Source organism: Protopterus annectens, chromosome 7.part0 (assembly GCF_019279795.1).
Source record: "Protopterus annectens isolate FY-2018-M chromosome 7.part0, PAN1.0, whole genome shotgun sequence".
Classification (NCBI taxonomy): Eukaryota; Metazoa; Chordata; order Ceratodontiformes; family Protopteridae; genus Protopterus; species Protopterus annectens.
The window spans coordinates 458,624,757-458,646,353 of record NC_056739.1 but is presented as its reverse complement, the minus strand read 5'-3'; the positions used below and the strand labels follow the sequence as shown (position 1 = coordinate 458,646,353).

At 41.2% G+C, this 21,597-nt stretch overlaps 1 non-coding gene across 1 annotated transcript; it reads right to left on the bottom strand.

The window, feature by feature from the left end:
• Positions 1-20,530: 20,530 nt before the first annotated feature.
• TRNAL-CAA lies at positions 20,531-20,643 on the bottom strand. The gene is made up of 2 exons: positions 20,606-20,643; positions 20,531-20,576 (listed from the first exon to the last, which is right to left on the bottom strand). It is a non-coding gene; the product is annotated as a tRNA-Leu (tRNA).
• Positions 20,644-21,597: the final 954 nt, after the last annotated feature.

Sequence of the window (21,597 nt, the reverse complement as noted above, 5' to 3'; positions counted from 1 at the left end):
AACAGCAATATTTAGTCAGTAAAGATTATTTTATGACATTTTCTGATAATTCCCTCAGCTATATAATAAAGCCATAACTGTTTAGACATTCTTAACCTTGTTATTTTTATAAATGAAAGAAGTTTTATTTAATTATGAGTCTATATGATGATGAGAGTCATGAAAATAAAAAAAAAATAAAAAATAATTTTATGACAAAAAAGTTGCTGTATTTAACACACCATTGGAGATCTGACAATTCTTCATTATGGTTACTTCAAATTATTTTCACTTAAATGTTAAATAAAAGTCTTTGCAATTAACTGGTAGGTAAAAGCAACCCTTTTAAGGAATGGTCTTGTGCTAAATTCTACATTTTTCTTTTTGGCCTCTGCACAGCCAGGGACACACTGTCATGACTTATGACTCATCTGGGGATTCAGGAAGAATGCTACTGCTGGTAGTTAAGAGATACAGCCTAAAGGGACCGATTCTACAATGCAGAAAAATATGATACAGCAACGTGTTAACCACAATGAGGAAATACCTCATTATTGGCTAATCTGAATGTCTCTGAATGGCCTGTAACTACCGCAAGTGCAAGATTACACTTTCCCATGACAGTGACCACCAGTGGCCCATGCAACAAGTTAGCACAGGCACACAGCCTTGTTCACTCACATACATACATACACACACAAACACACACACACACACACACACACACACACACACACACACACACACACACACACACACACACACACACATGCCAACATACTGCTTACCTATCCCTGAGTTGTGAGAACATCCCTGATGTATTTTCTTATTTTTGTCTTTGCCCTCATATGTTACAGATCCTTACAGTCAGTCATTCCTGATATTAAAATTCCTTATGCTGCTCATCGGTCTGTTCGAACGAACAAACTCTCATAAGCCAAAAAAAATCAAACAACACAGGCACAAGTTGTTTTTTAGCAACAGAACAAAGCACCTTTCAGTACAGTAGCAAGTAATGAAAGCACTCAACTGTGCGATATGCATGCTAGGCACTGTGTACTTCTAATTTTCTTCTCGCTCTGTTTTTTTGGGAAGAGAGCAAGAACCAATTACTAGCCATCCAGCCATCCCCGTTACGTACATGACTGCGGAGGTGGCAGTCCGACCCCCTTCCAATTCACTGTGCGCTTAACCACATAGTCTTCTGGGCATCACACCGATGCCTTTTTTCTCCTCAATCTGGACTGATTTTAGAACATTCCAGATGCAGATTACAGTCGGGGGGGGGGCAGAACTCACTGAGCATGAGCAGTTTGAGTTCCAGGATTTGCAAGTCAGCTGTACTCGCTTACAGCAATTAGCCAGTATTAAAATATTTAATAATTTATAAATATATATATATTTTTTATTTTAAAGTAAACGTTCTTTTTCTTTCTTCCACAGCTGGGGGGGCTGCAGTCCTGCAGACCGATACCATGAGCTGCCACTGGCTATCCTCCAAAAAAAGGAAGCCAATCTGGTGGTCTTCTGCCATAAACAAACTCTACAACAGAAGAAAGAAACTGTTGCAAAAAATAGTAAAATCCCATTATTGGAGGAACTCCCTGGTCTGCCTCAGTAAGAAATTGAGATCCCTCATAAGATCCTCCAAAGCTAATTATGAAAACAAAATCACCATTGATTCTAAAGACAACCACAAAGCATTCTATAGCTATGTCAAGAATCTCAATGGCAACACTCATATCTGCTCTGAGTTACAGCACAATGGCACTAAATATACAGAACCCAACTGATATTGCCAACATCCTGGCAGATAGATTAAGTGCTAACTTTACCCCCTCTCACCCACTAAAGGGCCCATCTGTATACTGGAAGAATGCAAAGTTCCTGTAATCATGGCTGCACAGGCAAAAACCTCACTCTTCAAAGCCAAGAACACAGCATCCATGGGACCTGACAACATCCCAGGCTGCATTCTACATGAACTATAGAATGAACTGGCACCTCACCTAAGTACCATGTTCAATCATAGCCTCACCTCAGGCTTCATGCCCAATGAATGGTGCACTGTGACGGTTATCCCACTCCACAAAAGGGGAGCCACAACAGACCCCGGGAACTACCGCCCCATTAGCCTGATGAGCCTGGTCTGCAAGGCCATGGAACGTATCATCATGGAACTCGTAAACAAAGACATTGGTAATCTCCAAACTCTGGACCCCACACAGTTTGGGTTTGTAAAAGGCAGATCATGTCTCCTAAACCTGATAGGCTTCTTTGAAGCAGTCACCAAAGCCATAGATGAGGGTAAGGTGGTTCACACAGCCTATCTAGATCTCACCAAGAATTTCAATGCCATCCCCCACTCTGGAATTATAGATAAACTCACTAAACTAGGTATAACTCACTATGTCACAAGATGGGTTGCCAACTGGCTTAATGACAGAATGCACACTGTGAAAGTAGCAGACTCCAAATCCGACATAAGACCAGTGACAAGTGGAGTACCGCAGGGTTCAGTCCTGGGTCCTCTCCTGTTTGGTATCTACTTCTATGAAGTGCAGGCTAACACAGAAGGTTTTTGGCTACATTTGCAGATGACTGCAAACTAGGAGCCATAATCAAAATTCCTAACAATGTGGACATCCTACAAAAGGGCCTCACTGAGACAGATGCCTGGTGTCAAAGCCATGGCCTCAAGCTCATTGCCAAAAAGTGCATTGTCATCCCCTTTGGTTAAAACTCTGTACCCATGAAGTACCACATGGGTGGTAGTCTACTTAACTCTGAAAGTGTCATAAGAGACCTTGGGACACAGGTGGACTGTAGTCTCTCCTTTGATAATCACATCATCACAGTGGTCAGGAAATCCTTCTATGTGGCACACCTCATCAGAAAAGGTTTCTCATCCAGAAAAAAAGAGGTCATTGTTCCCCTCTACTCATCACTCATTAGACCCATTATAGAGTACATCACCTCTTTTGGTATGTACCTCACAAGACATCTGCAACAACTGGAAAGGCCACAGAAATACCTCACAAAGAGGATTACTGGCCTCAAACAGATGCCCTACGCAGACCGTCTCAAAAAACTCCAGCTTTACTCCGTCGCATATCGCCTACTCAGAGGCGATCTCTGCCAAACATGCAAAGATATGTCAAACCCAGAGCTGTTGGACATGCTCCACTTAAAGAAATCCCAGTCCCTCCAAGCTACACTGTCTAGGGACCTAAACCTTGTCACCACAATAAACAGAACATGCTGGAGGGACAAATTCCTGTCCCAGAGACTTCCCATACTCTGGAACAGACTACCTATCTATGTCAAACAGAGCTCCTCATTAGCACTCTTCAAGAAAAATCTTGATGATTGGATGGGAAATAGGAAGTTCACCCCGGGGATCACTTCTGTGGCTCTGCTTGACCAGGGGCACAGGAAAATAATTTTCCTGGGTGGCGAAAGCCAGGGTACCTTTTTGGCCAGGCTTATATAGGCCCAAGGGCCAATAGCCTAGTACCTACCTATGAACCTATTATTTAGTGACTTCAGACTGCAACAATTTGTCCGAAAAACACATTTTACGATGAACAGGCCAAAAATATGAGACAAAAATATTGACATTCTGTGAAATTCTGGACTCTTGAGAGGTGTGCTAGTCACAAAAGGTAAATACAGAAATAAATAATGCAGGCAGGGAAGACACTTGAATGACTATTAAAAGCACAGTAAAACCTGCTGCTAAGTTTTATAGTACTTTTAAAGGCTTCTAGCTGTTATCAGTTGTTAGTTTCTTCCTGGTTTAAAGTCCTATTTTTTCCATTACTGCAATTTCCCTCCTCATAGCTCTCAACCTTCCACCTCCAGAATGTGGAACACTTACCTTTCATAATGTAGAATAAATGGGGAAACTGTGGAACCTTTGCTAACAGCTTACTAAAAACTTCACCTGGGAAGCTCACATGATGGTAAAATGCATTAGATAGACAGATAGCATTTTAATGCTCTAATATAATCCAATATGATTTATCATTGATATCAGTTTTAAAAAATCCTAACAGTGAGCATGCAGCCAATACATTTAATATGAAACTGTGAGGACTGTGGAAGTATAAAGACTCAAAATGAATGAGGTACATTTGAGAGGTATGTGCCCCCATTTTTCCCATTTTTAAATACATGCAAGACATCTTAAAAATTTCTTTAAAAGCACAAAAAAGCCACTGTATGATTTTTAATCTGCTTTTATTAAAGAAATTATTAACATTTCCTAGCCAAAAAAGTAATGAAGGAAAATGGTAAGATTACAAAATGGGGCACAGATTTTAAAAAGGCACTCCCCCGGATTTACTAATCTTCTGTGCAGGACTAATCTAGTTCTGCACGGAAGCGGCAGTTTAAGAGGAAGACGGCAACGCGCCATGCATATTAATGAAGGTGCGCTGCCTGAACTCCTAATGCTACATGGAGCGTGGATGAGTGCAGGGGGCGTGTCTGAGAGAAGAGCTCTCAGAATAAACACGCCCCTGCAAAATAGAACAGAAGAATGTGTAAATAAATGAGCGAGACTGCTCATAAGTGTCTGCATATCCCCAACAGTCCCCATGTGTTCAACAGCAACAGTACAGTCAAATAAAACAAAAAAACACTTTTATTTTTATTTTTTAAACCCCAAGTACAGCTAACTGTAGGTGCGTGGGTTTGCCCATCGCTTAGCTATGGTTAAAGCAGCTGAAAAGGCTGAAGAGGATAACAAGGAATATATATGCAAATGAAGCAACACAGCAATAGTATAGTGGTTAGACCATCCGCCTAAAGAACAGGCATTCTCGGTTCGAGTCCCACTGCAGCACATATCATTTTCCATGTGAAATCTGTATATGAACATATTTTTACATCTTACTGCTGTATAACTTACACAATAACATTTAAATGTGAACTGGAGCACTGCATTAAATGCACATGTGAAGTGTCAGTGTCATAATGAATAAGGCATTAGTAAGCATGTTTAAGCACAAATAAGCAGTAGTAAGCATATATAAGCACTAATAAGCATGTTTAAGCGCATTTGAGTGGGGGTAAGCATTGCCTACACAGATTAAGCAAAGTAGAAGCTAAGTGAGTGTAAGAAACTGCAACCGGAGGTTAGCAGTGCTTACTGTCGCACAAACCTGTGCAAACCCACTTACAACTGCTTTAAAGTGCCTTAATCACTCTGGATCTAACGGCCCATGTTCTGCCCAGCAACAAAATAAACTGCCTCTGCAAGGCTCAAACTCAGGACCAGGTACACTATAGTCACAGTAGTTAACCACTAAACCATCATAGCAATAGATGGGCATGAGGTATCAGCAAACTAATTCTCACCATAGGAAAATTAAACCAAACATGTGAACTGAATCCATGTACAATGTGAAGTGGTATAACCTGCTACATAACATAAATATGTGAACTGGAGTACTGCAGTAAGGCCAGATGTGAGGTGTTATTGCAATAAAGTGATGAAGTTCCCAGGACACCATACAGTGTATGTACATATGAATCAAGGATACAAGACACATATATAACATATAATAAAGAAGGCATCAATGCCAAAAGGCAAATATCATGCAAATCGAATATTAAGCACCGCCAAGCATTGCACAGCCCAGACTACTGGTAAGATACTACCAGTGGGAGAAACAGTGTCAACCTGCAAAGTCTAATCTTAAACAAATGCATGCTCGTCCCTAGCGGGATGACCCCAAATATACTGCTAAAAAGAGTCCTTGGGGTAACATACCATGCCTTATAGGTAAGCAAAGAAGGATATGTATGTTTGCGTACTGAATGCATGGGAGCCCTGAAGATCCATGGGGTGAGACAGCATACATGATGGGTCCTGAGAAGTGGAGAGTTGGAATTGCGTAGTGGTGTGGTGAGATTCGGATGGAACCTGTAGGAAGGATGATTGATGTGGAGGAGGGAGGGAGGGGGTAGAGGGAATGATGGGTAAGACATTATGGGTTGAGGTGTGCTGGGGTTGGATGGACCCTTTCTAATGGAACTGCCCCATGGATGTAAGCAAGAAAGGGGGGGGGGAATAGGAAGGTAATTGAGACATACCATTTCCCATGGCAAAGCACGGTATGAGTAATATGTATGTTTTATAACCCATGGAATAACATATATATATATATATATATATATATATATATATATATATATATATATATGAACTGGAGTACAGCTGCCATGAAGGAACATATATATATATATATATATATATATATATATATATATATATATATATATATACATATATGTCCTAGAGTACTGCAGGAAATGCACATGTGAGGTGTCAGTATCATTACGCATAAAGCAGTAGTCAGGTTAAGCAGCAAGAAGCAGTAGTAAGCATATGTCAGCACCAGTAAGTGAGGATAAGGCTGTGTGCGTGGGTTTGCACAAAGGTAAGCACTGCTAATTTCCAGTTACAGTGTCCTACACCCAGTAAACCTCTGAGTTGCTTAACCTGTGTAGGCAGTGCTTACCCCATGCAAACCCGCTTACAACTGCTCAAAAGTACCTTAATCACACTGTATCCAATGGCCCTTGCTCTGCCTAGCAAAAAAATAAACTGTCTCTGCAAGGCTCAAATCCGGAACCTGCACACTATAGTCAAAGTAGTTAACCACCAGGCCATCATAGCAATAGATATTAATGAGGTATCAGCAAACTAATGTTCACCACAGGAAAGTCACACCAAACATGAACTGAATCTATGTATAGTGTGATGTTGGATAACCTGCCACAGAACATAAATATGTGATCTGGAGTACTGCAGTAAGCATAGATCTGAGGTAAGATTGTAATAAAGGGTAGAATTCCCCAGGTCCCCATACAGAGTATGTACACATGTATCACTGATACCAGATACATATATAACCTGTAATGAAAAATAAATCATTACCAAATGGCAAATATAGTGCTAATTAACTATTAAGCAGTGCTAACCACAGCATAGCTCAAGTTAGTAAATGTAAGCAATGTGTAGCGGAGCCAAATCAATCTGCCTAGTGGTATACCTTTTTAAGCAGTGCCAAACTTATGTAAGCAGGTGTGCCCATAGCTTAGCCTTTTCAAAACTGGCCAATCATGGGAAAGTGTGGGATAATGGCCGTATTTAAACCCCACAGGTGGGAATACTTCTCATAACTGGTTGCAGCTTCCTACTGCAGGCAGAATGGCTGGTGTGGGTGAAGGCACTCGATTTAGAGCGCAGCGCTGGGGCATCCAGGAGTCAAAAATCATGGAATGGCTCCTGGTAAAACACCATGATCAGAGACTACTGCAGGGCCAGTACCAGGGCTTGCAGTATAAAATGAAGGGCTGGAACAGTCTCTCCCGTGACCTCACCAGTGCCACAGGTATCCCCCAGACTGGTGAGCAGGTCAGGCACCACCATGCTGACCTGAAACGGTGGAGGGGGGATGTACTGGAACAGTGGATCCAGGAGTCTCGGCAGATGCCCAATGCCCCAGGACCGAGTAAGTACTCATTCTACTAAGTAGTGAATAATTGTCTACCTTGTGTATACTATGGATAGGTATGGCTAAATATCACTGCATTTCTCTGATAGCTGCTGATGTGTGGGCTGCGAACCAGCAAGCCCATGATGCTAGGCTGCAAAGGCTGCGTCGCGAGGCAGGTTAGTAATCAGTCTGCATGTAATGTCATAACAAATAAATATAAGAGCCTTAGAAAGTGTTGTACCAGTAGAAATAAATGTGTAATAGTCTGTGAATAAAGGTATAACCCCTGGAGTGCTTCTGTTTACCCTTCTCTCATATGTTGGCGATCTGTTCCATACTATAAATAGCACTGTTGTATCTTAAGCAGTGTCACCCACACTGTGGTATGCAGATAAAATGGGCATGAAGTCCTGCATAACAATGTTGGAAGTGCCAAGAGGTCAGTTATATTGTACAAGTTAGGGAGACTTAGAAAACAGTCAAAAGCTGTACATCAATTCCCTGATAGCACAGTGTACTGTGATGTTAGCTATAATATTTTGTCACACACAGCAGGGGTTTGAATCCTGGGAGTGCTACTAAGTTGTATGCATAATCATACCCCACAACTGCACAGATTTTGATACAATGTTCAGATAGAAAGCTGTATACATAATTACACCTAACTGTACAGAATTGGCTAGAATGTTCAAATTGAAAGTTGTATGCATATTCATACCCCACAACTGTTCCAATCTGTCCAGCATGTCCAGATAAATGGCCCTTATCATCAGCTTGGTACCCTGTTCCCCTGAAAATCCAGTGTGATGTTCCAAGAATAGTAGGCAGCTGTCAATCACATATAACTGATATTCAAACGTGTACATAGTCAGAGATTGTATATGGAAACAAACCTGTTATTTTAGCAACTCACCCAAAGTATATGACAGCAATTTTGAACATATGTTGCATTAACACCTGCAGCCCGTCACGCTTGTATGTAATACACAGGTCACATATATAATAATCATCTAAAAACATACCAGTGCACAATATAAGACCATTGTGTAGTGTAATAATACATATGTTCATAGATTCATACTAGGCTATCTGCCCTAGGGCATTTATAAGCCTAGCCAGAGTGTGTTTGGCTTTCGCCACCCATTTTAAATTAATTTTGCTATGCCCTTTTTCGAGGTTAGTATACTGTGCCTCTGTCTAACAGTGACACAGAAGTGATACCCGGGGTAAACCTACTATCTCCTATCCACTCATCAAGATTCCTCTTGAAGAGAGTCAATGATGGACTCTTCCTAACCTGGACTGGGATTTTATTCCAGAGTGAAGGGAGCCTCTGGGATATGAATCTGTCCCTCCAGCATGTCCTATTTATTTCAGTGCTGAGGTTCAAGTCTATCGAGCGCGTAGCTCCATGGGATTTGGATTTTCTGAGGTGCAGCATGTCCATTAATTCCGGGTTGGACATGGCTTTATAAGTCAGGCACAGATCTCCTCTGAGCAGGTGGTATGCCACTGAGTAGAGCTGGAGTTTCTTTAACCGGGCAGCATATGGCATCTGTTTGAGCCCTTTGATCCTCTTGGTGAGGTAATTTTGGGGTCTTTCCAGTTGCTGCAGGTGTCTGGTAAGGTACATCCCAAAAGGGGCATTGTACTCAATTATGGGCCTGATGAGGGATGAGTAAAGAAGCACAATGACCTCCCCTGATCTAGATGTGAATCCCTTTATGATTAGGTGGGCTATATAAAATGTTTTTCTAACCACTTTGGCCACGTGGTTGTCAAATGAGAGACTGCTATCAACTTGGGTCCCCAGGTCCCTAATTACTTCTTCCGTACTTAATGGATTACCACCTATGTGGTAATTTGTGGGCACTTTCTTTTTGCCAAAGGGGATGACTATACACTTTTTGGCATTTAGCTTGAAGCCATGGCTCTGGCACCAGTTGTCTGTTTCTATGAGGCCCTTTTGGAGGATGCTTGTGTCGGCTGGAGAGTCGATTATGAAGCCCAGTTTGCAGTCATCTGTGAACTTGGTCAGCCACAGTCCTTCCGTGTTAGTCTGTACCTCCAAGAAATATATACCGAACAAGAGAGGTTCCAGGACTGAGCCTTGTGGGATGCCACTTGTAACTGGTTTGGAGTATGACATGGCTCCAGCAATTCTAACCATGTGGGTTCTGTCCTTGAGCCAGTTTGCAACCCATCTAGTGACATAGGGGTTTATATTTAAGCTGGTGAGCTTATCTATAATGCCTGAGTGGGGTATTGTATCGAAGGCTTTTGCAAGGTCCAGGTAGGCTGTGTGGACCACCTTCCCCTCGTCAATGGCCTTGGTGACTGTTTCAAAGAAATCAACCAGGTTTAAGAGGCAGGATCTGCCATTAACAAAGCCAAACTGGGTAGGATCCAGTGTCTGTAGGTCCCCAATATCATTATTTATGAGGTCCATCATGATCCTTTCCATAGCTTTGCAGACCAAGTTAGTCAGGCTTATGGGGCGATAGTTTCCAGGATCCGTTGAGGCACCACCTTTGTGGAGAGGGACCATTGTTGCTGTACGCCACTCTTTGGGTACATATCCTGTAGTAAGGCTGAGATTGAACAGTAGTTTTATGTTTGGGTTTAGTTCTTCCTGGAGTTCATGTAGGACGCAGCCCGGGACACCGTCTGGTCCCACCGATGCTGTGTTTTTTTGCTTTGGAGAGGGCGGCTCTTACCTGGGCATCTGAGATGTCAGGGGGGCAGCACTCTGCTGGGATAGATATTGCCCTTTTGGTGGGGAAGGGGGGAGAAGTTTGCACTGAACCTGTCAGCTAGGATGTTGGCAATGTCTGTGGGTTCAGTGTATTTTTTGTCATTTTGGACTAATTCTGAGCATATCTGGGAATTCCCACCCAGGTTCCTAACATAACTAAAGAAAGCCTTGTGATTATCCTTAGTGTTCTGTGCAATTTTTCTCTCGAAGCTGGCCTTAGACGATTTTATGAGTGCCCGTAGTTTTTTGCTAATACTGATCAGAGATGCCTTCCCTCTTTGGGATTTTGCTCTATCATGTAGTAGCTTCCTCCTTCTATTGTATAGTTTGTTTATGGCTGGGGTCCACCAGACAGGATGCCTAACTTTGGAGGATTGGGTCTTGGTTTTATATGGGACTGTATGATCCATGCATTCCTGAAGGTGTTCATAGAATGCGTTTATAAAGGATTCTGCGGTCTGGGCCGTATTTTCCACAGGCCCAGGGGCTTTGAAGAATTCCACCTCAGTTTTGAGGAGTGTGAAATTTGCTTTAGAGAAGTTTTTCACTGTGGTTTTCTGGGCAGGGGCTGGGGTCGGGATGTGAATATCTAGTGAGATTAGTTTATGGTCTGATCTTACCAGTGAGGGATACACTTCTGGTCTGGAGCATAGAGTCCCCATGTTGGTGATGATCAGGTCCGGTATGTTTTCCCCTCTTGTGAGAGTGGCAACAAGTTGTTCCATAGCATTTGAGTTTATAAATTCTAGGAACCTTCAGGCTAGGGTGTTGGAGCTAGAGTAATGCTCCCAGTCTATGTTAGGGTAGTTGAAGTCGCCCAATATAATGGTATTTGGAGAGACCTTCATATTTTCCAGTGTTCTCAGGAAGGTCGAGTGAGGTTCCTGGGTTTGGGAGGGTGGTCTGTAGCAGGCTATAAACTGGAAGGCAGTTTTACCCACTGTTAGTTGCACATGGATAGTCTCTGATGCTTCATGCTGTGCCACCAACCTGGAGGTGTGGGTATCTTTGACAAATATTGATACTCCCCATCCTTTTGTGGTTCGGTCCAAGTTTTGGGGCCGAAAAACATGGTATGAGGTATAACCTGGTAGTGCTGGGGTGCTCTTGGGAGCCTTGAACCAGGTTTCTGTTACTGCACAGATATCGATGTTCTCTATGCTAAGGAGAGTTTCGAGTGCATGCATCTTGAGGTTTAAACTTCTGGCGTTGAGTAGCATTACTCTTAGTTTCTTATCCCTTGTGATACCTATGGACGTGGGTTTGTCTTTTGAGCCTTGCCTAAAAAAGGCACTATGGGGGTGGCAAGAGCCTTTGCCAATATCCGAAAGCCCAGGGGTGACAGGTGCAAGCCGTCCCTAGCAAAGTATCATGGCTTGTCGAGCATGTCATCCCAGGCAGACAGGCATTGGATCCCCTTTGAATGACACCAATACTTAAGCCAATTGTTGAAATTGATCATCTTGTCTTCATATTGTGGCATCATTCTTGGTGAGGGTAAGATGCTACTCAAGCTCAGGGTCATACCGGCCTAGGCTACATGCTCAGAGAGCTCCTCAAAGTCTCTTTTCATGCAGTCCAGGGAGGTACATCTCAGGTCATTCACACCAGCATGGACAATGACTGAGTCATATTTGTACTTGCCTTGGAGTGACCTGAGTGCTTGTGTTATGTGGCGGATCCTAGCGCCCGACAGACAGCTCACCGTGACCTTCTCCTTGTTCAGCCTGGTGAGCGGGACGTCAGTGTGCCTGACGATAGAGTCACCTATTACAAGTGTATCAGATGTGTTGTTTAGCCTTAAGGGCTGTGACTGTTCGGCACACTGGCTTTGTGAGCTATGTGTTGCATGTGTTTTGTTTTGGGGTAGCAGTTGCTTGGGTGTCTGCTTTGGAGGTCTCTGCTGCTTAGGCAGATTTTTATTTAGAGCCTCCGAGTATGTTTTTGTGTGTTTATGTGTTTGGTTTACTGTCGTGGTAGGTCTATGTGAGACTGGAATTGTAGTGAGTGCGGTTTCCTTCTCCTCCTGACTGGTTACGCCAGTACTGAGTTGAGAGAGCTTAGCCTCCAGTTTGGCTATATGGTTGCATCTCTCACATGTGTTGGAATTTGTTGGGAGGAGGAGAGGGTTGTCTGTGTACATGAGGCAGTTGTAACATTGCCTCAAGATTCCCAGATTCACCAGCTGGCCGGAGAGGAGATTGACAACTGACCTTTGGACATGCTAGAATAGTATTGGGAATTACTTTATAATTGAAAAAAAGGGCCAATGGGGAACAAAGTACTCAAGGGGAGTTTGTGAGGGTGTAGTGCTTTTAATTTTTTAGTGCTGACTTATATAATTGCTTTAGTGAGCAAGTGCCAGGCTTTAGAGTGGGAATAGGGTGTTTATTATGAGAACTAGATCAGTTCTAAGGGAAAAAGTGAAGAGCAGACTTTGTGGAGCCGAGAATGGTTTAAACTCAATTAAGCGCTGTTCGATGCCGCGCTTATGCAAAATCGCAAAGCCGCTAAATCGGGTTTTATACAGGGGGACTTGAAAGAGCTAGAAATTGGCCCAAAACGGCCAATAGACTACCAGATTCTTGTGCTGGGAACACTCCTCCAGGGATAGATAGGCTGCTCCAAGCTCCCCACTGCCACTGGTGTACAAAGACGCCTTCCTTTATCCAAGAAAAGAAATGGGCAACACAGGAACTTTCCAAAAGTCCAGAATACAGCAAAGCCTGTATTTGGACTACTCTAGGTCAGGAAAGACGGGAAACAAGGAATTTTTTTTTTCTTTTTTGCAACAAACAGCAGGAAAATGCAATAAATATGTAACACAGGCTAGCGCACTTGAGTGTGTAGCCTCAACAGGTAAATGCAACAAACAGGACAAACTTTAAAACTGCAGGTGCAAAAACAACTTTAAACAGTTTAAAACAGTTCAAGAAGCAGAAATACTTGCAGTTTAGCTAGATCGAACAGTCACCCAGGTAGTAGCAGGAAAACAAACACTTTTATCAGGTTAGCAGTCATGTAAGGGAAAGACCACTGCAGTGACTAAGAATGTTGTGAAAACTACAATGATATATTAGTTGTTAATTGAACTCTCTCTCTCACCCCTACCATATGTGCATAATAACCTAATGACAATCCTCAACTGGTATGTGTACACTCCAACCTTTTGTTGGGACATATGTCCTAATGGTTTATAAATATTCACATTTGTTTCTATGCATGTGCCATGTGAAAATACACCCATAATGGTGACCTGTTGCCATCAATGAAATCTGCATGCTCCTGTAATGGCCAATGTTGTTCCATATATGTATGTGATCTGCTTGCTCTGCAATTGTGTTAATTCTGGTGTGTTGGGTTAATGGGAATACCTATGCATGCTATTATAACTAATCCTGAATGCTGTTGACTGTTACTAAGCCATATCTGTCATAAACCTGTGACAACACAGCTCATATGTGAAGGCCAGTCCCAGTGGACTCAGCTGGCCATGGCACCGGGCACCAGCACATCTGGAGCCCAGCCTGGGACCTCCTCTTCTACCGCTGCAGGGGATGGGGCTCGCCCCCCCCCCTCAGAGCGGGCGCAGAGGGGAACCTGTCACCCGTCAACAGGTCTGGGCTGTGGTGCATAAGGAGCTCGATCTGGAGTATCAAGAGTGGCTACACCAGCTTGAAGGCTGAGTGGCGCTATTAGAGGCTGAGCCTTCCCCTACTACACAGCCCCCAGCGCAGCCACTTTCAGGGCTGTGAAGGTGCAGTGGTGACTGCCCATGGGTGGGGACCTCAGTCCCACTGTTTCCAGTTGGGGGCTCATGGGCTTACGACTTCCAAACACCCCTCCCCATCCGAGGTGTTTACCCCCCACATGTGTCATATACCGGTCCTGTATGAATCTTGTGTATCTTATCTGTTAACCTACCTATACCTCCCCAACATCCCACTCTCACCTGAAAAAAGGGGCAATCTGTTCCCACAAAAAAATCTTGCCCCATACATGGCTGTCCATTTCGCACACGTGTCCACTAGACACATGTAATCTGGTCTTATTGGCATCACAATGAATATATGTTGTCCTCACCCCTCTCCCAGGGATTTGAGGTTCCAAATGTACCTGCAAATATAGTGTAAATGCACAGCTGTTGCTGTAGAAGAAATGGGCAGCTATGAACATTTCCTATACCCTCCCTGCACATGCCTAGCTATTTTCCCTACTGTCTTTCCCTCTTTGTGCCCTGTTTTTCACCACTTTCCTATCAACCCCTTTTTTTTCTTTTAAAGGAATTAGCGCAAAGGTAAGTGGTAGTAAGCACTTTTAAGCAGTGGTAAGCGAGTTTGCAAGGGTTTGCACAGAGGTAAGCACTGCTAAAATCTGGTTACAGTTTCTTATACTCATTTAGCTGCTGAATTGCTTAACCTGTGTATGAATTGCTTAGCTCCACAAAAACCCGCGCAAACTTGCTTACAACTATTTAAAAGTGCCTCAGTCACTCTGTAGCCAACGTCCCTTGCTCTGCTCAGCAACAAAATAAACTGCCTCTCCAAGGCTCAAACCCAGGACCCTGCACTGCATACACAAAGTGATTTTCCACTAAACCATGGCAGATATACATAACCTGAAGTTTTCACAAACATATCATGCAGCACAATCAGACAACAGTACAGGAAATGTATTATTATCACACCACATAACCTGTTAATGCAAGAAGTCCGACAAAGTAAGCCACACTGTGGGTACACATAGGGATATATGTCAACTAATGATCTAATACACTTAAAATGTTGCTAGTTACACAGTTATATGTATTAGAACATATATGTAGAAGGAGATGAAGTCTGAAACACAAAAGTGCTGCCACTAGATACTAACTTCAATGCTGCAATCATCCATGGCAATTGCCAAGTGAATGAGAAACAGGCCATAATATGAGCTGAACATGCATGGACATATGGACAGATATATATATATCTGTAAATCAAGACAGACAGACAGCTATATGTAGATATATATATTAATGTATGACTCACAAATAATCATATAACAGCAATTGTATATAGATACATAGATATGTTCATTTTATTTATTTATTTATTTTACATTTGTTGATCGGGCTAGTCTAGCTGGATATATGTCCATTTTCAGTGGAGGGCCGGGGAGATAAGCTCCAATCAGTTCAGATGAAGTTCACATATACAGCAGTACATATTTAAATTGTAAAAAAAGAAAAATGTATTTATGTGGTTACACATTTATAAAGTATAATAGAAAAAAAAATGAAAATATTTTATTTATTTTTTTTTATTATTTATTTATTTATTTTACATTTGCTGACCGGGCTAGTCTAGCTGGATATATGTCCATTTTCAGTAGAAGCCCGGGGAGAAAAGCTCCAGGTTATAATACATAGAACATACATAGTTCATAATAACAGGCTGTAAAAGGTTATGATAAGCAAAGAAACAATAAGCATGAGTAGCAATTATGAAAAAACAAAATAGTCCCAAAATTATTTATTTATTTATTTATTTTGTGTAAAGTACAATATCATGAAGGTGGCGAAATATAAAGGAAAGGATAAAGAGAGATCGCTGTGAAGTGAAGATAGGACAGATATCAAAGATAGAATAGGATGAGTTGAGGAGTACATAATTTTCTAACAGCTTTAAAAGTTGTTTTAAGAAGGAGTGGTGAGAGAAAAATACCTAAGAAGAGAGGAGAGAAAGTTAAGATGAATGAGTGCTGTTCACAGGGTAAGTTCCATGTCTTAATGTATAGTCGTGGAACTTAGGAAAACAAGCTATTGGGGAGTTGGGTAGAGAAGGGGAGAGGGAAGGTGAGATAGGAGATAGATGAGCAGGCTAGTCTGGGTTTCTACAGAGGTACAGCCAATTATTATTGAGGTAGTTGGGTAGAGAAGGGGAGAGGAAAAGAGAGATAGGAGACAGATGAGCAGGCTAGTCTGGGTTTATACATGGGCAGAGCCATTTATTATTAAGGTACAGTTTGATATTCTTCTTGAAGAGAGGAGGAGAAGTCAGGGATGTAATATCAGCGGGTAGATTGTTCCAGTGTTTCCCAACTGAGTTGGAGAATAAGCAATCTCCAGCAGAGTTATTGGGTATAGTCCTTTTTATCAGTAGTTTATTAGAGGAGCGTAGATGTTTCAGGTTGTAGTAAGGGGTAATGAGGCTAATGAGTATAGGAGTTTTGGTAGGTTGGTACAGGGTTTTGTGGGTTATAATAAGTTGTAGTTTGATCTGATTAGGAAGTTCAAGCCAGCCAAATTGTTTTAGGTTAGTGCAGTGATGGGTCCTAAAAGGAGATCCGGTTGCAAATCTAGCTATGTTATTGTAGGATGTAATTAGTTTATTTAGGTTTTTTTGACAGGTTGGTGTAGATGGGACATGCATAGAGTAGAGTAGAGATTAGATGGGTCTTGGCTAGGATGATTCTTGTAGCTGGGGTAAGAAATGGTTTAATTCTATATAGGGTTCCTATTTTTTTGTTCACAGTTTTTATAGTAGAGTTAATGTGATTTTCAAAATTGAGTTTATTGTCAATTGTAATACCTAGTAGTTTTGTGGAGGTATCTGGAGTGATACTAATATTATTGTTGGAGGTAAGAGAGAACTGTAGGGGGGTTTGTTGCGTGTTGGTGAGAAGAGTAGAAGTTTTGTTTTCCTTGGGTTGAGTAGGAGGCATTAGGCATAGGCTTAGTACAATTACTAATGAAGTTACAATTTAATGTTCAAAGATTAAAAGCTAAAACGTAAAGTATAAGTGTAAATAAAAGGAAGATAAAAAAGAAGGTAATATGATGTAGCAGTTGAGTAATACATCTAGTAGTACAAATATGCTACCTTTTGAGAATAAGTAAGAAAAATATGAAGAGGTAGAATAGCGGCTGTTAAGGTGAAATTGTTGCAGAGATGAGAAGGTAAAGTTGCATCAAGTAACAAGAGCATGATGGTCAGTCAGGTTTAGTACAGAGGCACATCCAATGTGTTTTGAGATAGAGCTTAAGTTTATTTTTGAACAGAGTAGTAGAGGGAAGTGTAGAAAGTTCGGAGGGAAGTAGATTCCAGGTTTTTCCGACAGTATTAGAGAAGAGAGAGTCTCCAGCTCTATTGTTTGATTTGTTGATATTTATAAGAAGTTTTTTGTGAAGATCTTAGGGACTTCAGGTTGTAGGAGGGGGTGAATAAGGTTAGATAGGATGGGTGTCTTGGCTGGTTGATAAAGTATTTTATGGGCGATGGCAAGTTGACTGAATTTCAGTTGCTGCTGTAATTCAAGCCACCCTATTTGCTTTAGATTAATGCAGGGGTGTGTTCTGTAAGGGTTACCTGTGTCAAATCTGGCTATACTATTGTAGGAGTTTTCTAGTTTCTTAAGGTTATTTTTTGACAGATTAGTAAATATGGGTGAGGCATAAAAAAGAGTGGAGATTAGATGGGTGTGGGCAATAGTTATTCTGGTTGCAGGAGTTAGGAAGGGTTTGATCCTATAAAGAGAGCCTATTTTTTTATTAGTAGTTTCAGAGTGTTGTTGATATGGGTGTTAAAGTTAAGGTTGTTGTCTATGGTGATTCCTAGCAGTTTGGTAGTAGGATCTTGGGATATAAGAGTATTATTATTGGATGTAATAATGAAGTCTATTGGGGGAGATTTACTGGTAGGCGTAAAAAGGAGAAGTTTAGTTTTTTTTAGGGTTTAGTAAGAGACAGCGTTTTGTAAACCATAATTCTACAGAATTAAATACGTCTTGTGTATGGGAGTGAAGTTCAGTTACAGAAGTGGTTGAGCATATAAGTGTAGAATCATCTGCGTATTGTATACATGTAGCTTGGAGAACTACTTGGTGAAGGTCATTGGTGAATATAGAAAACAGGAGAGGGCCCAATATGGATCCTTGAGGGACACCACTATTAACGTGTAGATGGGTAGAAAGAATGGTGTTCCAGAGCACAGCTTAGTGTCTGCCATTTAAGTAGGACTGGAACCATTTTATAGCTAGATTGTCAAGTGACAGAGATTTGAGAATGTTTATGAGTATATTGTGATTTACTATGTCGAAAGCCTTGGACAGGTCAATGAAGAGTGCAGAGGAAAGCTTGTTAAGGTTGAGTTTTTTTGTTGATGGTGTCTATAAAGGAGAGGAGGGCAGTAGTAGTGCTGTGGGAAGGTCTGAAACCATGTTGGGGGTTGGAAAGCAGGTTATGATGGAGAAGGTGGTCTAGCAATTGCCTGTGGATACATCTTTCCATAATCTTAGATAAAGGAGAAAGTAGGGCTATGGGTTGATAGTCGGAGAGTTCAGTGGAGTCTCCCCCCTTATGAAGGGGAATAATATGAGAGACTTTCCAAAGTTTAGGGATATATCCTTCAGTGATGGTTCTATTGATGAGAATGGAGATGGGGTAAGCAATAGATCTGGCTGCTAATTGTAAGTATTCTGCAGGTAGTTGGTCAGCAGAGGGAGTGCTTGGTTTGAGTTTTCGGATCAGGGTGAGAATGAATGCTGTTGGGACAGGTTGGAAGTGAAATGGAGGTGGTGGGTTAGTGTCAGAATTAGATAAAGTTACATTTTGAGGAGAGAGATGACTGGCAAGGGTTTGAATTGCATTGGTGAAAAAGGTATTAAAAGCATTAGCAGTTTGTTTGGGATTTTCCTTGTCAGTGCCTTGTGGGTTAGGTGTGATAGATTGACCGGGATGTAATAATTGCTTAATACTTGCCCAGAACTTTTGTGGCTTATTATGGTGGGTCTGTTGAGATTGTAGGTAATAGTTTTGTTTATCGGACAGTATAGCTTTTTTTTGTTTCATTTCTCAGTTGTTTGTAGTTTTGAAGGTCAGCAGGGTTTTTAGTTAAGCATGATTTATTCCAGTGTTTATTTCTGAGATGGATTTTTTGCTTAGTTTCCTTAGAAATCCAAGGAGCGTATTTAGTTCTTATCCTGATAGAGCAGGTAGGAGCATGGTGGTTGAGTATGGCTAGGAAATTAGTATTAAAGTAATCAACAGCTTCATCAAGAGAAAGGTATTTTAAGGGGGACCAATTACATGTTGTAAGTTCACTTTGGAATAGATCAAAGTTGAAGTTTTTCTTGGTTCTGATTGTACTAAATATGAATTGATTGGGTACATTGGTTTTGAGCCTGATGATGTAGGTTAGCGAGTGGTCGCTTATGTCATCAGGGAGGGTTCAGTTATAAGTCTGGGGTTGACTATTAATGAGTATCCAATCTAAGGTGCTTTCTTTCTTATTAGTTTTGTTTATTCTAGTAGGGGAGGTAATAGTTTGGGTAAACCCATAGAGATTAATATGGCTAGTAGGGAAGTTGTTGTTGCAACATTTCCAATCAATGTTAAAATTACCTAAGATTATTGTTTCTTGGGGAAGGTTTTGAGATAACCAGCAAAGGATGTTTTCGATGGTAGAAATGTTGTTGCCTGGAGGAACACAGATGCAGATAATATAGATAGATTTGACAGAGTTTAGCTGAAGCTTGGTAATAATTATCTCAGCATTAGAGTCCTGAGGAAATTTTTGGTTGAAGATGGTTATCTGTAGATCAGATTTGAATAGAACTGCTACTCCACCACCTTTCTTGGCTACACGGTCAAGACGTAGGATTGTGTAACCAGGTGGGATAACTTCATTGTCTTTAGTTGCAGGTTTTAACCAAGTTTCTGTTAGACAAATAATATCAAAGGGGTAGAGTTGCAAGAGAGTATGGAGTTGTGTAGTTTTATTATTAATGTTACGTATGTTGAGGTGAGCTATTAAGAGTGAGTTGGGAGGTTTTTTAAGTAGGGGGATAGCAGAGGGGTTTGGGTTGATGAGTTGAGTGGTAGTGGAGGTGTTAGGACCAGGGTTTGGGTGAATATCTCCATCCTTTAGGATGATGTGAAGTGTTAGATATCTAGTATTAGTATATCTACTGAGAAGAAATGGGTGTCTCCTGTTATTAGGGAAGTTATATCTAATGTGGGTTGTCCTGTGGTATTTAGGTAGTAGATAGCTGTATGTGGAAGTAATGTTGAAATGGTCAGTGTGAAAGGCTAGAGTAGAAGAGGTGGATTGTTTAGTAGGGTAGAGAAAGTGTGAATATGTTGGTTGCTCATAGGTTCATAGGTTCATAGATTAGTACTAGGCTAACTTCCCTTGTGAGCCATTTTAAGCCTAGCCAATTATCCCCCTGTGAGATTCAAACCCTGTACCTTGTGTTTGTAAGGCAAACACCTTAATCATTAGGCCACCCTTCCAACTAAACATACTTTCAGAAGTGGGATTTGAACCCACACCTCCATTCAGAGACCAGAATACCCAGATTAGTGGAAGGAATTTCAGTCCTTGAGTCTGGCGCCTTAGACCACTCGGCCATCCTGACAGGTATAGGAGGTTAGTAGGTATGCTAGTGTTAAAGGAGGTAAAAGCATAAGTATGAGTAGCTTCTGTAAGGGGATTAGGTTGGAGGGTTTATTCCATGCCATGGGAGATAAAGGATTTACTATAGGTACAGAGGTAAAGTAGGTGTTGTAAGGAATGGCCAAAGGGTGTGGTGGGAGATTTAGGAAGTGGTGGAAGAGAGGCGGAAAAATAGGATTGTTTAATGGAACTATGATGGTGATTGGTGGAATGGAGAAGGGGTGTGGTTTGATAGGTATAAGATTAGGACCACTGGGGGTGGATGGGAATTGGGCGTAGGGTAGGGGAGCGGAGTGAGCCCACAGGGTGAACGGAGCGGGTTGAGACAATTGAAGGAGAAGCTATTATATTATATATATATATATATATATATATATATATATGCACACAGATGCATATATCTATAGATACATATTATATATATATATATATATATATATATATATATATATATATATATATATATGTGTGTATGTGTGTATATATATATATATATATATATATATATATATATATATATATACACACACAGATGTATATATCTATATATATATATATATATATATACATATGAAATATATATAGGTACACACACATATACACACATAAAAGGTATCAGTAGCCATACATATGTAAAAGTAGTGTGGAAGTACTGGGTGCAAAGTATATCTCTCAGCCACAAGCCATTCAACTGACACCTGTGAAATGTGTAGTGTGGCAACCATTCCCACAAATGAGAATACTGACATTAAACATATACCCACCCACAATTCAAAGGATATGACACGACACACAGGTATGCATAAGTAGATAACCTTTATTCCTGTACTATACAATAATGTATGCCAGTACTGACACCACATAAGGTTTGAAATATGTAATCAGTCATGAATGCAAGGCCCACACAAAACAGTAG